The sequence below is a fragment of the Propithecus coquereli genome, unplaced genomic scaffold (genome assembly GCF_000956105.1).
Source record: "Propithecus coquereli isolate 6110/MARCELLA unplaced genomic scaffold, Pcoq_1.0 Scaffold137, whole genome shotgun sequence".
Lineage (NCBI taxonomy): Eukaryota > Metazoa > Chordata > Mammalia > Primates > Indriidae > Propithecus > Propithecus coquereli.
Window position 1 is genome coordinate 8,188,478 of NW_012137969.1, and position 12,470 is coordinate 8,200,947.

Here is a 12,470-nt window from a genome sequence, read left to right on the forward strand (position 1 = left end):
TTGGTACCCTGCACACAGTGGAAGAGCGCAGCGTGGCCTACACAGCACGGAGCAGCACAGTGACATCCTCTTCTGGGTCACTGGTGAGGCTCCCCCATGCCCCATCATTTTTCTCTGAGCCCTCTTAAGCAGAGTTAAAGATTCTATTTCTTCAATCCACCTTGTCCACAAGATGAGATATTTCTTGGGACTCACCACTCCCAAGCTCTTATGTCCTTCTCACCATTGCCCCAGAACCCCACGTCTGCCTGAGTTGCCTGCATCTGAGATTGAAGGTCTCAGACAAATGGATGGGAATGGTTTATTAATAACAGTCCATCTCCCTCTCTCCCTTTCACACTCCTCTAGCTACCCCTCCCACATCTCCTTGCCCCCAGTCCAGGTATGTGAGGGAGAACAACACTTTCTCTGCCACTTCAAAGGTTTCTATGGGGCTGGGTGTGGTGGCTCACGCCTGTGATCCTAACACTCCGGGAGCCCAAAGCAGGAGGATCGCTTGAGCCCAGGAGTTTGAGGTTGCAGTGAGCTATGATGACACCACTGCACTCTACCCAGGGCAACAGAGTGAGACTCTGTCTCAAAAAAAAAAAAAAGAGTTCCTACGGCCCTTTAGGCCTGGTAGCTGGGAGATGGGCAGGAATAACTAGGGGTGGTCAATGCTGGAATTCCCAGACACACCTGGATGGCACTTTTGACTTGAAGCTGCTCTAAGCCTGACCCTACCAAGACCAAGGGGCCAACTCTATCTGTCTCGGGGTCCAGCCAGTCCTGGAGCATTTCCCATGTGGATACTATGGTTGGAATTCAGAGAAAGTGCAAAGCAGTTCACAGAGATCGCAGAGGAGATCAAAGAGGATATGGCAAAGGCCCATGATGAGTTCAGAGAAGGCACAGAAGATGGAAAGGAGTGAGACAGGAAATGGTTATTGAGAGAAGGTCTAGATGAGCTGTTTGGGAAGCAGCTTCTCTATTTTCAATTTCTTATTCTCCCCTGGCCTATAAACATGAGCAGTCAAGATTTTTATTGTAAGAATTATCCTTTCAGCTCTGATCCCTGCCCTGTCTTCCTCCTCCGCGTTACTGCCAAACTTACGGAGAGTGGTCCCCCATGCTCAGCTCCATTGCTGTCCTCGACCCTCCACTGTTGTTAAGTCCACGCCTCCACTCCTATGGAGCTGCTCCCCCAGCCACATCAAAACCCAGAGCTGTTAGAACTCCTTCAATTCAGCCCACACTTACTGAGCACTTACTGTGTACTAGACACTTTTCCAAGCCGTGGTTCTCAAATTTTTGGGTCTCAGGACACCTTTATACTTTTAGAAATTATTGAGGACCCCAATAAGCTTTAGGTTATATGAGTTATAGCTATCACTATTCATCCTACTGGAAATTAAAGCTGAGAAATTATTTAAATGTTAATTTATTATCATTTCAAAAATACTGATAGCAAACTAACCACATGTTAACATAAATAACATGGTTTTAAATGGGAAAAAAACTATAATTTCTAAAACAAAATACAATTTTACCAAGAAGAGTAGCTTGTTTTACATTTTTGCAGATCTCTTTAACATGTGGCCTAATAGCAGAGAGATGGATTTTCATATCTGCCTCTGCATTCAGTATGGCTTGATGTGTGGTCTTGGCTGAAGTACACAAAGAAAATAGTCTTAAACAGATATGTAGTTGGCAAAGGAAGTGTATCTTTCAAGTACTTGTGAACATACTTTGATTCTACAACAAAATTTGACAAAGAGTCGGTTTTTTTAAAGGTTAGTTAAAATGTGGAATGTAAAATCATATCAATGAATATATAATATTCTGTTACATTAAAACCCATTGGTCTATCTTTACCATCAGTATTAGAACGCCATCAGGCTCATGATTGTGGAGACAAGGTTGTTAAAATTTTAATTTTCACTGAAAAGGTAGAATTTCATCCTTGGCAGCAAACACTGTCAGTTGTTTTTCTTGAGGCGACAGCTTAGTTCAGTTTCAGAACAATGCCAGCCAGATTCCCAAGTCTGAATAATAATAACTTGGACGTAATTATTACCTATAAAAATGGTGTTCCATGAAACAAAGTGGCTGGTTCATCTCACAACTTAATCTCCCGGGTGCCTGTCCCTGCGATAACCATCGCACCCCACCGTGAGCAACAGTGTTTTAGCCTTTCCTCCCGTTTGACACCCAGAATATAAGAAAAAACATATTCAAGGGTTGAGATTTAATATAATTGATCATTTCTACTACTTCAACAAGGACATTTCGGAAGTGAAACTGGCTTTTTTCTTTGTTTTACTGCGAGCGCATGGTGGCACCCGTTATCAATTTGTCGCCCCTTGGCTCCAAGTCCACCCGCGGCGTCCCTTGCTACGAGACGTGGAACTGCTGCACAGTCCTCCTTCGCCAGTAGAGGGCGCCAGAGGGACCCTGCAGGAGGAAGGGGCTTCTTGATTCCTCTTCCCCTCCACAGGTCAAAGTGAAGGAGACTTCCCCCCCCCACTTTTTTTTTTTTTTTCCCCCTCTTCTGATTCCTGTAGCCTGTGTCACAATGCACTGCACAGGACAACCAGTGGCATTCAACTTCCTGCTTGCTAGTCTCAGTCCCTGCTTCCCTACTTGACAGCATTGGCACCCCAGTACCCCAACAGGAGGGGTATCTGCTTGTAGTGCCCTGGCCACCAGCCTGGGCCTGCTGGTTGTGGTTTTCCACGAAAAACCCCAGCAAACCTCACCATACAATGTGCTGCAGCCACAGCTCCAATGAGGTCTGAATCCCAGCCTGAAGGCCAGGCGTGGTGGCTCACGCCTGTAAACCCAGCACTTTGGGAGGCCAAGGCGGGAAGATCGCTTGAGCTCAGGAGTTCGAGACCAGCCTGAGCAAGAGCAAGACCCTGTTTCTACTAAAAATAGAAAAATTGGCGGAGTGTCATGGTGCACACCTGTAGTCCCAGCTACTCAGGAAGCTGAGGCAAGAGGATTGCTTCAGCCTAGGAGTTTGAGGTTGCAGTGAGCTATGATGATACCACTGCACTCTACTGAGGCAACAGAGCAAGACCTTGTCTCAAAAAAAAAAAAAAAAAGAAACAAACAAATGAGGTAGATCTCTGCATTGTTACTCCCCAGATCCAGGGCTCATATACTGTAGGGAAAGGGTATGTGTGTTCTATACCGACAATTGAAGGCAACCCTCGAGAACAGTCAAGAATGCTATGTGGGCCGGGTGCAGTGGCTCACGCCTGTAATCCTAGCACTCTGGGAGGCCAAGGCGGGTGGATCGCTCAAGGTCAGGAGTTCGCGACCAGCCTGAGTAAGAGCGAGACCCCGTCTCTACTAAAAAATAGAAAGAAATGATCTGGACAACTAAAAATATATAGAGAGAGAAAAAATTAGCCAGGCATGGTGGCACATGCCTGTAGTCCCAGCTACTTGGGAGGCTGAGGCAGAAGGATTGCTTGAGCCCAGGAGTTTGAGGTTGCTGTGAGCTAGGCTGAGCCACGGCACTCACTCTAGCCCGGGCAACAAAGCAAGACTCTGTCTCAAAAAAAAAAAAGACAATGCTATGAGCATCATAGCCTATAATTTGTGTGATAACATCAAGGTTGCTTTGATCTAAAAGCAGGAGGATTTATAGTGAGTACCTGTTCTTACACTAAGGACAGTAAATAAAATAGGAATCGGGAGACATTCATGGGCTAGGGTTAATCAGAAGTCAGCAGGGCAGATTAGCATCCAAGATGAAGTTACTTTTATCTCCATGACCTGCATTATTGAAAAGCTCTGTTTTTGCTCCATGTTTGTGTGAGCCAGGTACGACCACAGAGGATGCCCCCACTGAGATGGGCTCCATGATTTCGCAGGGATGATGGGAATCTGAAGTAGCAGAGACCAAGTACAAGTAGCAAGCACCAAGTAGCAGCACCAAGGACAAGATAGGTGCATTTGCTGTAAAGGGCAGCAGGCACATACCAGTAATCAGAATGCCTTGGCCCACAGGAACCTGTGGCAGTGGCTAACTGGTCACCATGTTCCTAAGAATAAATACATAGGCAGCCTACCAATGAATTACTTGATCTATATAACAGGGGGAAAAAGTCTTGCTCTAGAGGCCAAAGACCTAACTTGAGTTGCCCCAGTGGGGAGGCATGGATTCTCTCCCAGATTTTTGACTTAAGTCAGCATAGATCCAGAGTCCCTTAATTGAAGGAAAGTTGGTTCTCCTTGAGAAATGATCTAGGGGGTGTCCATTTACTATGCATTAGGGAGAAGAAAATATCCAGACTTTTTGAGGATTACTGGATACTGGCTCTGACTTGACACTGATTCCTGAGGCTCCAAAATGCCAGTGAGGCTCACCAATCATAGTGGGGGCTTAAGCTGTTCAAGTACTAGATGGAAGCTTAGCTCAAGCCCAACTCACAGAGGGCTCAGTTCATCCCCGGTCCCACCCTGTGGTTATTTCCAAATTCCTGCAAGTATCATTGGAATAGACATCCATAACAATGGGCAGAATCCCCACCTTGGCTCTCTGACCCATAGAATGAGAGAATTATTGTAGAAAGGGCCACATGAAAGCACCCGGAACTTCCACTTCCCATCAAGATAGTTAACCAGAAGCAATATCGCATCCCTAGGGAAATTGCAGAGACTAATGCCACCCTCAAAGACTTGAATGGGCAGGGGTTTGGCATGCGCAGAAATCAGATGGGTCTTGGAGAATGACTGTGAGCTACTGTAAACTTAATCGGAGGGTGGTTCCAATTGTAGCTTCTGTCTCAGATGTAGTATCCTTACTAGAAGAAATCAACATGGCCCCTAGTACTGTGGACTGGCTTACTAAAAACTCAAGTAAGGTATCCCTTGAAAGAACCACATCCAGAAATGATGGGGTTCTGTTTTACAGAATGCAGCATATACTTTAATCAGAGACTATTACGAGGTGCTATCTCCCCTATGGGCCAGAATATATGAGTCAGAACCAAGGAATGGAATTGGATCTTGTTCTTCTTATTATTGTACTTAATAACCCACTTATAGGGTTTTTTGCTTCCCATCTTGGCAACTTTGAGCTCTGCTGATTTGGAGGTCTCAGTCCTCAAAGGAGGAATTATTCCACCAGGGGACACAAAGATTCTGCTGAATTGGAAAATGAGACAGCCACCTGGCCATTTGGGACTTTATGCCACTAAACCAACCACAACAAAAGGGATTACTCTAATGGCTGGAGTCCTCCTTATGACCAGGAGGAAAGTGGGCTGCTGCTACACCGTAGGGATGAGAATGGTGCATCTTACTACTTCCATGTCCAACGATAAAGGTTAATGGAAAACTACACTAACTACAAGAAGTCAGGATGACTAAGGCAGGAATAAGCTATGCATCATCACTCTACCAGGTAAAAAGTCCAACTATCTGAGTCCAGGGACATATTGCTTGGATACTTGGAGAAGGAACCACAGTTAAAAATTATGGGCTCATAACCAATTACAGAAATGAGGATTGTAGAAGCTTGTCATCATTTCTTTTTGCTTAATATATTCATGTGTTTATTTATGTATGCTAACCATTTTCTTTTTTTCTCTAATTTTATTTTTTATATAAGTTATTGGAGATTAACTTTACAATTTAGTGTTTAGGTAGCAGAATATTTAGAAAGACCATGATTGAATTTGAGGCATAATTAAAATAACCAGCAATTGATACAACGACTGTTAAGACTGTGAATCTCCTCATTTTAGGGAAAAGGTGAGAACTTCACTGTGTAAAGGATCACTGTGTCTTATTACTTTTTTTTTCTTTTTTGAGACAGAGTCTTGCTCTGTTGCCTGGGCTAGAGTGCCGTGGCATCAGCCTAGCTCACAGGAACCTCAAACTCCTGGGCTCAAGCGATCCTTCTGCTCAGCCTCCCGAGTAGCTGGGACTACAGGCATGCGCCACCATGCCCAGCTAATTTTTTCTATATATTTTTAGTTATCCAGCCAATTTCTTTCTATTTTTAGTAGAGACAGGGTCTCACTCTTGCTCAGGGTGGTCTTGAACTCCTGAGCTCAAACGATCCTCCTGCCTCGGCCTCCCAGAGTGCTAGGATTACAGGCGTGAGCCACCATGCCCAGCCTTCACTGTGTCTTATAAGGTGGAAACATTGAGTTGTTTCATTGTTGTATGGGTGTTCTAATATGTGAAGAAGGGTATGTATGGAAGCCAAAGGGACAGACAATGCCAGTTATCAATTTCTTGTCTCTCAACTCCAAATCCACCCTTCATTGCCCATAATTAGTTAATATTGATGAATGATTGAATGAATGAGAGAATTTCAACCTTGAATTTTGAAGGGGCTACATTAGGTTATTGCTTGAAATAAGAAATAATTCTGGAAAATAGAAGTTAGAAGAAAAGGACATGGATACAAAATGAATCAAACTAAAAGAACTGGAAAGGTAGAAGGAAGAGAGAAGGTGGAGGTTGGCAGAGGATCAGAAAGGGGATCAAGAGAGGAGAGAGGAGAACAGAGGGCACCTGGGGAAGTAGATAAAAAGGTGAACTCTAAGTCAGTGTGTGGCATCTCAGGCACCAAATCTAGGGGAGCCACTAGGGAAAGAAACAGGTGCGAGAAGGAGGGTCATGCTTATGGAGAAAAGTCTAGTTGATGTCGGTTCGGACCAGAGAAGATCCTGGATGTGGGCCCACCCACCCAACATCAAGAAGAGGCTGGACTTGGGAGACTCAGAATTTGGGGGGCTATTTGGGGGGCCAGTTCTAAAGGATTTGAATGCCAAGGTATGGGAAGATCTTTCTCCTTGGGAGAGTTTCAAGGGAAAAGAGTCTGCTCCAGAAGTTTCAGGGAACTGACTCCCATTTCTTCCTTCGTTCATGGCCAGGAGACTGACCATGGTTGCAGGATTTTCAGAGTGACCATGAACCAGAGGAGGATCATCCTGCCCATTTTGATGAGCACCACTGCCCTGGCTGTTGAAATTTTCTACATCTGGAAGAAGCAAGAGGTATCTGGGGTGGAGAAGGAGCAAAGAGGATGAGAAGCCCAGAGTGAGAAAAGAAAGGAAAGATGGGAGGATGGTGACATGGGACTGGGAGGGCAGAAGCCTTGCTGCCTTCTAGGCCAATGGGGAAATCCCAGGATTTTGGACCTGGAGAGAAGGAAATTAGGCAATTGTTTCTTTTTAAGGAGAAACGTCTCTACTCTACCAGCCTTGTGTATTCCCAGTCCCCAAGATCTGAAGAGCAGTGATGGAGAGTACACGGAAGAGGCAACACAGGAAACTGTGTTCCAGTCCCTTGAAGTAGACTTGGAAGCACAGTTATCACGTGGGCTGTAGCTCCCAGTGACAGGGGTCCTGGACTCCCCTCTCCCCTGGATTCCTGAAAGGTAGGACGAGATGAAAACAAGGTGTGCTAATGCTGAAATGCAAAGCCCAGGAAGGTGCAAAGGGACTGGAGTCCAGACGCTAGCAGGAGAGGAGGTGATGTTTGCAGGATGGAGAAGTCCCTAGAAGGAGATGGAGGGAGAGTGTTTGAATTTGTGGAAGAAACTGAGATCCATCTTTGAAAGCATGTTCGGGAGCAAGGTAGAGATAAATGTGACGGACAGGTCAGGGATGTACAAAGTGAGAGGTTTGATAAACAGGTGCCAGAGGAAGGTGATGAGACTTCTGAGAGCGCTAAAGAAGATAAGAAAACTCCGGGAATTGAGTGGAAAGGGTGAGTAGAGCATCTTTTAACGTGTCATCTCCTGCTCCCTCCCTTACTATGCCCCCAAGGATGCAACTATGGAGACCTGTGCCTGGAGGCCCACTGGGAGGGAAATGAGACAGCAGAGCTTTGTTTTCAAAGGAGATGGGACATATGCTCAGAAGGGGAGCCCATTTACCAAACTGATTGCAAAGGCATAGCTAGGGTGCTCCCACCTTCTTCTGATGAAAGCTGAAGCAGCAGCTCATACCATGTTTAGATGGCAAAGATGCTTGTTGGCCGGGGGAAAGGCCACAGCATGAGCTGCATTGGAAAGACCTTGGTTGCAGGGTTACACTGCAATTGGTGAGGGAGAACAGCACATCTCAGGGTTCGTCCAGCCTGGCAGCTGCACACAGGTGGCTTGCAGACATGCATCGTTTGGCACACAAAATGTTTCTTCCCCCTACCCCCCCAAATTGGGGGATTTTAATTTTAAAGTCCAGACTTGTCGTTTCTCAAATCCAGACTTCTGGCTTCAGTGGGACACATCCCTTCCTGGCAGAAGCTGGTGGGAGCTGAGAAGCAGACACCCCTTTTAAGCAGAGCACACACTCTCCAGTTTGCCACAGTGCATGCTGGCTTCATCCTTTTTGGTTACCTGTCCCACACAGGATTTGAGTTTGGGACCCCTCATCTAATCCAGCCTCTCCTTTTACAGAGTGAGACTGGGGCCCCAGAGATCCAGTCACTTGCCTTAGTTGGTTAAGAGCTAGTAAGAGACAAAGGCTAGAATTCTTATCTCCCAGGACATACCCTGTGTTTGCTGCTACCAGCTGCTGCCTCTCCTTGGAAAATGCTCAGGCCTTTGGGAAGGACATTGTCCCTGTAGGCTATGTGACAGAGAGATGTAGTTGAGTTGGCCTTCACCATAATGAATGCCTCTATCTTGATGCCCAGCCACTTTTTCCTTACATGTCTTAGGTGAGGAATATGGCCTCCCTGTTTTGGATGAATGGGGTGGTGGTATCACTTCAATTTCAAACTAGGATTACTGCTCAGACACACTTGAATGAAATGCAGAGGACCCTGGGGTGCTGCATAGGGCTACTCTTGAGAGCAAAACTGCTCACCTAATTTACCAAGTTTGGGGGCTATTAACATTTTGCCTCATATGCACTTTCTCTTTCTCTCTGTGTATATATTTTAAATATATATAATTTGGGGGAAACATTTGAAAGCAGGTTGCATACATCACACTCCCTTGCCCCACAATACTTCAGTGTATATTTATGAAGAATATAGCCTTACGTATCTACAGGAGAGTTATCACGCATTCAGGAAATTTATCATGGATATAATACTTTATTGTCTATATTCCAAATTCATCAATTTTCCCCATAATGTCTTTTATAGAAATTTTTTTCCTGGTAGAGGATCAAGGTCAGGGTCAAGTATTTCATTTAGGTTGTTAGTCCCTTTAGCCACCTTAAATCTGGAATACTTCCTCAACCTTTCTTTCATGCCATGGAAAATTTTGAGGAATACAGTCCAGTGACTTCTATTGTTTCTTCTTTTCATGTATTTATACATGTATGTTTATATCTATTAACAGTATGGATACAGAGTCTTCTTTTATTCAGTGGGTTATACTGTTGTCCTTATTTATTTTGACATTCAAATTTTCTCAGATTTGGCCAATGGGGGCCTCTTCAAGCTAGTTCCTGTGTTTCTTTGATGTCCCTTGTTTTTTTTTTTTTTTTTGAGACAGAGTCTCACTCTGTCGCCCTGGCTAGAGTGAGTGCCATGGCATCAGCCTGGCTCACAGCAACCTCAAACTCCTGGGCTCAAGCGATCCTTCTGCCTCAGCCTCCTGAGTAGCTGGGACTACAGGCATGCGCCACCATGCCCGGCTAATTTTTTCTATATATTTTTAGTTGTCCGATTAATTTCTTTCTAATTTTAGTAGAGACGGGGTCTCGCTCTTGCTCAGGCTCTTCCCCTCCCCGTTCTCCGGCGACGCGCACTCCTGAGCTCAGAATAATCTGCCCACCTCGGCCTCCCGGAGTGCTAGGATTACAGGCGTGAGCCACCGTGCCTGGCCCAGCCCCTTGTATTTTTTAAGTACTTAATTTCTGGCACAACAAAATATTCCAGACTCATCTGCGCCTTCCTTCCTCCTGACCTGGCTGGAACTGGTCATTTCTTCAAGGAGCCTTTGGTTCTTTCAACAGAGAATGGCATTTAGAAAGCAAGATATGGGCCATAGGTATGTATATCCATCTGTCTAGCTATCTGTCTAGAAACAGATATATTATTTCCATGAGTCTTATGCTGACACTTCCCATTCCAATCCAATCTTACAAAGCTCTTAGTCCCTTTATCCCATTCTATATGTGTATCTCCCTGTGAGATCCCTGGCTCCCAGCAACAACCATATATTTACTCATGTGCTCAGTCCTACAATACAACCCAGAATAGTATCGCAGTTGCAGAATTTCCATGCCCTTACCGCTACAACAAACCTACTGAAAAGAGTGCAAGATTTGCTGACAGTTATTTTTTCTTAGACTGAGGCTACTTGAAAGTTACTTGAATTAGTTCTATTTTTTTCCCTGCAATGGGTTTAGTCATCTAAAATAGGACTCATTGTTTATATCTGTATTCAGCTTTTAGGTACTCCCATCCTTGATTTGTTTAAATATGTTGACCATTAACTTAATTTGAAGTCAAAACTATAGCAAAAGGTATACTAAAGAAGTGTATCCCCACCCCAATAAGAGCTCTATTGTTTTCTTCAATAAGATTGTAAGCCAAAGAATCCTCATTTTGCCCTACACACCCCCCCCAAGAGGTAACCAATTTGATTAGTTTCTGGTTTATCCTGTGTTTTTCTCTGCAAAAATTTGTGGATACATTTATGTTTTCAGTCCTTTCAACTTTGCTTTTTTTTACTTAATATATCCTGGAAATCACTCCATATCAAATCATGATATAATTTTTTTTTTTTTTTGAGACCAAGTCTCACTCTCTTGCCTAGGGGAGTGCCATGGCGTCAGCCTAGCTCACAGCAACCTCAAACTCCTGGGCTCAAGCGATCCTCCTGCCTCAGCCTCCCAGGTAGCTGGGAATACAGGCACGCGCCACCATGCCCGGCTAATTTTTTTTCTATTTTTAGTTGTTTGGCCAATTTCTTTCTATTTTTAGTAGAGATGGGGTCTCGCTCTTGCTCAGGCTGGTCTCGAACTCCTGAGCTCAGAATGATCCGCCTGCCTCGGCCTCCCAGAGTGCTAGCATTACAGGTGTGAGCCACCGTGCCCGGCCCATGATATAATTTTTAAATTGCATACAGTAAAACAACATTCCATTCGTTTACTAAACAATTTAGTGAGTAGGTGCCAGCCACTGAGCTAGGCACAAGGGATAGAGAAATGCCCTTTATGACCTCAGACTCCAAAAGAGAGACATAGAAACAAAAGTAACAGTGCTCTGGGGGCTGGGAAAAGTCATTAACAGAGGATGTTGGAAAGAACTGATACTTGATCTTGAAGAATGAGAAAGAGGATCAGAAGGGAATTCTGTGTGCAGAAACAGCGCTTGTACAGAGTTGAACAAGGGCAAGTGCATGTTGTGGAAAAGGGAATTTTGTGGGGCTAACACTTAGAATTTGAGTGCAGGACCAGGATTGGGCGGGTGGAAGGAGTGCTCACAGTGAGGCCGGAGCGGTTGCATGGCACCAGGGTAGTACAGCTAATGCCAGGAAAAACCTGGACTGCGCCGTTGTGGCACCTGGGAGACATAAAGAGCCTTTAAGGTACCGTTCAGATCCACTCACCTGACAAATATTTAATTGACTGCCTGCATTGTGCTAGGCACTACACAGTGAGGTCCAGATCCCAATCCTTAGGGAGCTGACATTAGCAGGAAGACAATTAAAGGAGCTGTTAGAATAAAGTGGGATAAATTGCTGGACAAGCACACAGGAGGGAAACCTACCACATTTAAAGACAGGAGTGAGGCAGGGGCGAAGGAATACTTCCCAAAGGGTAATGCAGACTTTTAGCTAGGTATGTGCTTGCTTGCTTGGTGGGAACGGGATAAGGAAGAAGAGTTCCAGTGCTAATGCCTAGAGTAAGAGACTGAGGTGCTGAGTGTTTCGCTGGGATTAAGACCACGTGGGTGTCACTGCCCCACTCTATTCTCCCTGTTGCAAAAAGTAAACCTTTAAAAATGCAAATACGAGCTGGTCCGATGGTAGTGGGTTATCAGAACTTATTAACACTAGTGTCACTAAAGTTAGTATTCAACCCTCCAGTGCTAAATTTGACTGGCTTTTTAAAAAAAAAAGTGGGCAAAAAAAGAAGAAAAATAAATAAAAATGCAAATTTGACCTCTTTTCATTTTTTAAAAAAGGCTCCCCACTGCTCTGCGTGTAATGTCCAGGTCTCTTCCAAGGCTTGGGAACCTTTAAAACCTGGTCCCAGGATAACTACCTCTCCAGTCACACTTCTAAGCTCTGCCCCCTTTAAATGTATGCTCCAGCCAAGCTGGATTTTGCTTAGCTTGTCACATGTTATTCTTCTGCCTGAACCCCATCTCCCTTCCCTCTTCTCAATTTAGATGTCACCCAATGGTGGATTAGGTGTCACTCCTACATACTCTTTTTTTTTTTTGAGACAGAGTCTCACTGTGTTGCCCGGGCTAGAGCGCCGTGGCGTCATCCTCACTCACAGCAACCTCAAACTCCTGGGCTCAAGCGATCCTCCTGCCTCAGCCTCCAG